A 3,857-nucleotide genomic window follows, 5' to 3' on the forward strand; every position below is an offset into this window, starting at 1 on the left:
GGCCCGGAGCTGGCGCGACTCCGTATTTATACACCTTATAAAATCTTTTGGTATTACATTGGTACTTAATATATGGTATTACAACCATTTGAATTTATATAACAGCAAACACAGGCTATAATGTAAACACAAAGTGTAAGCACTGTGTTTAACCTTTGAATAAAGTGCAAACTGCATACACATTCTGTAACGAAAATAATCAGACAAATGACAAAATAAATAAATGTTAAACGTTTATTAATTGCAAGAAAAAAATAGTACTAAAATTTTATAAATAATTTTGTAGTGCACAAGAATATCAATATAAAAACAACAATAAAACAACACATTAAAGACACGCAGAAAGATTTAAACAAAAAGTCTAAAAATAACACACACACACAGATGTTTTTAAAACAACCCTGTTTTCCCAATAGACTTAAATTAAAAATTTGTACAAACAGCTAAATTTTATATAAACCTAAATATAGAAACCAATTTAAGATATAGCAAGAAACATCTTAAAAATACCAATGACAATCCGTAAAATATCCAAGTCAAACTTGTAAAAAGTACTGCAGAATTCTGAAGAAACATCTTGAAACATTTTTTAATAAAACATTAAAATAATAATAAACAAACAAACAAACAAACAAATATATATATATATATATATATATATATATATATATATATATATAATTGCAGAAGTATAAAGTCAAACTTATTTTTAAATAAACTTGAACAAAATCAATTGCACAAACAGCAAGACATGAGTGAGATGATTATACATTTCATATATATACACGTCTTGTGCAATTTTATATTTATAATTTTATTTGTATTACGTTTATTAAAAATGTATCAAGATGTTTCTTCAGAATTTGGCGCACACACATACATACATACCTACATACCATACATATATACACACACACATACACACATATATATATACATATACATATGTATACATATAAATGCAAATGAAAGAAACAAATTGTTCAAGTATCAGGGAACATCCTAATACACTTAAAATGTTGTTTAAAAAATAAAACAAAATAGTGATGTAGACATTTGACACATTAGCTTTCTCTTCTTTCTTCCTCCATCCCTGTCAGGGGCAAGTTGTAGCTACCTTGTAATGCATTTTTCCACTTCTTTATCAGTGGCGTGGTATGGACATTTGTCCTCACTCCATCTGTGATTAAAAGATAAACAGATAATTAGTAGTGAACAAGTACTAATATAAAAAAAAGAAAAAATTAGGAAAAAAGTAGGCTACCTACGAAGCAAAAAAAAACAATAAAAAAAACAAATAAACTTAAAACACTTTGAAATTAGCAAGAGCTTGAACTTACCAGTTTCTTCATTTCTTCAGGCTGCTCCTTTAGTTGATTTTCAAGCTTTTCCAAATCCAATTGGCCAAAGGAAGGTCAAATGTGTTTACATCTGGAATTTCATCACGTCTGTTTTGGTTTTGTGAAAATCAGGCCCAGCTGCTGCTTTATGATGTTGCATGATTTTAAAACTTCAGTCAGTCGTGCTAAAAAAGAAAAACAGATTAGTATAAATCAACCTGTAGCTTATTCTCATACAACTTCTGTAAATACAACAGTGGGTTAGACACTGCTGATATTCTCTAGTTGATCTTTACTTTCTAGCTGCATTAAACCTTAACAAATTTAGTGATGTCTTCAATTCTTACAAAGACATCACGAGATGCAATAAGTTATGTCTTGATCTCAAACTGCACTAGAACAAAGACTGTAAATGTTCATAGGTGTACTGCAGGAGTGTCCAAACTTTTTGGGCCGAGAGATGTTTTTTGAGCTGCAGATGGCCCGCGGGCCGTAGTTTGGACACGCCTGGTGTACTGGAATGTACAGTATCTGTGCATCTTGATGGTGGTCTTAAGATTTCTGCCATAGTCATTGATGGTGATGGTACTTGTGGTGCTGCATTGATTTCTGAAATCTTCATACCTGCCTTTTATCCAGCCTCTTTGTTCAAAGTAATTTTTCTTCATCATGGTATAGATGTGTCTATACTGTCCCTTGATCAGATACATTTACAAAACAAAACATCACTTTAGTATAGTGCCAGGGCAAAACTCACAGGTTGTAATAGATCAATGACAATGTTGACAGTATGTGTTTAAAATAATTGCAAACAAACCTGTTCTGTCTTGAGATGTATGACAGGCAATCATCGTCCTCATCTGTCTACCAGTCAGAAATCACAGTTGCATGTGGATGTTTTAGTCGAGCTTCCTCATATGCATCTATAATAAAACATCACATTGTTGTTAACCTCCCGTAAAGAAAAGTTCAAATCCTGAAATACTATCAAAGTTAATTAATGCATATAATACCTATAGTGTAAATAATCAGTACACAGAAGGTTGCACAAGATTTATTCGGAGATTCAAGCAGAGTGACAGCCTTATGAATCTGAGACATAGATTTGTAAGATGGTCAAGCACATGCATTATTCTGTACCCATGAAGATTAACCTACCATTGTGAAAAATGTTTGATGATGATAGCCAATAACAATAAACCGTTTCAGCTGTTTGTGAAGCAATTAGTAATGTAATGTCTGAAAAGCTCAATTTATGTTGAAAATGTATCAGCAGTTTACAGCTTATAATGGACTTTTAGCACACAACTATAACATGCCTATTCACGTTCAAAAGAGTGTGCCATTGACTTCTTTGGTCGTGATGTACTGCAAAATGATCTCACTAACCTTTGTTAAACAAGAACAATGAGACTTAACCAACAAATATTGTTACCCATTCATTTAAATCAGAATTTATCACCGTCAATAACATAAAAAACAAACAAAAAACATCAAAATCTGCTTTAAGACGTTCAGTTTTACATTAACTGACCATTACAGCTTGAACAAAAGATATAATTGATTCACATAGGCTAACACATATGAATTAAAGTGCATAGTAATATATTTCTCTTGGATAATTTAAAGAGAATAGTAAACAGTCGAGTTTCGATCACTTTTCGTGACTAACTGCATAAACAAGATAAACAATAATATTTTATTAATCCAAAACGATTAGTTTTTATTTATACAATCACAGAATTAATACTGTTGGATAAGTATACGCCTGTACAATGATTTTTTCAACATCCACGGTACTTTATAAGGTTAAATCAGGAAAAAAACACGTTGCCATGTTAGTTAATGGATTCGTCTACAGAAACTTTCTTTAACGCAAAGTTAGCATACACACAAATTCGTTTCATGTTTCTTTAAAATAATTAAAATAGTTTTCAGTTACTACACACATCACAATCTAACATTGTGTTAGGGACAGGAACTTTCAGGCGTGTTTGTAACTGTTAGCGTTAGCATACATTAGCTCCAGTCGTGTTTCTTAAAGCAAGTTTCATTTCGTATCAAACTGTTTTAAATTACTAAACGCTGTTACAACCAAACACCGTGGAAATGTTTTAAGCTCTAAATTCGCTAATTATACAGAACACAAGCAGTAAAAAGCTTACCTTTCTGACCGGAATTCACGTGAAGTCTTTAAAAAAAAAAAACTTTTTCTTCTTGTGATCTTCGTGCCATGGTGGTTGACAACCAGCTTTTTGGAGCATTACCGCCACCGTCTGGATTGGAGTGTGGATCATGAGTTTAGTCACGCATGTGTTTATTATGAAACCAACTTCTGCTTTAAAACAAAAACAGTCAGCACAGGAGCGTGCTATCTCAAAAATAAGCGAATTTTACATAGTTTTTCTCTAGATGACATGTATAATCTATTTATAAATAATATTGTTTGCGTCTAAACATTGCGAACATCCACACTAAATATTTTTTTTTTTTTTTTTTGCTATCGTACCATGAATA

The 3,857-nt window shown here is 31.7% G+C and overlaps 1 long non-coding RNA gene across 1 annotated transcript; it reads right to left on the minus strand.

Moving 5' to 3' along the window:
* Positions 1-1,391: 1,391 nt before the first annotated feature.
* LOC141379845 (uncharacterized) lies at positions 1,392-3,561 on the minus strand. Its single transcript, XR_012396708.1, has 4 exons — positions 3,506-3,561; positions 2,158-2,263; positions 1,965-2,035; positions 1,392-1,525 (listed from the first exon to the last, which is right to left on the minus strand). It is a non-coding gene; the product is annotated as an uncharacterized lncRNA (long non-coding RNA).
* Between the last annotated feature and the right edge of the window lie 296 nt (positions 3,562-3,857).

Source organism: Danio rerio, chromosome 21 (genome assembly GCF_049306965.1).
Source record: "Danio rerio strain Tuebingen ecotype United States chromosome 21, GRCz12tu, whole genome shotgun sequence".
NCBI classification, from domain to species: Eukaryota; Metazoa; Chordata; class Actinopteri; order Cypriniformes; family Danionidae; genus Danio; species Danio rerio.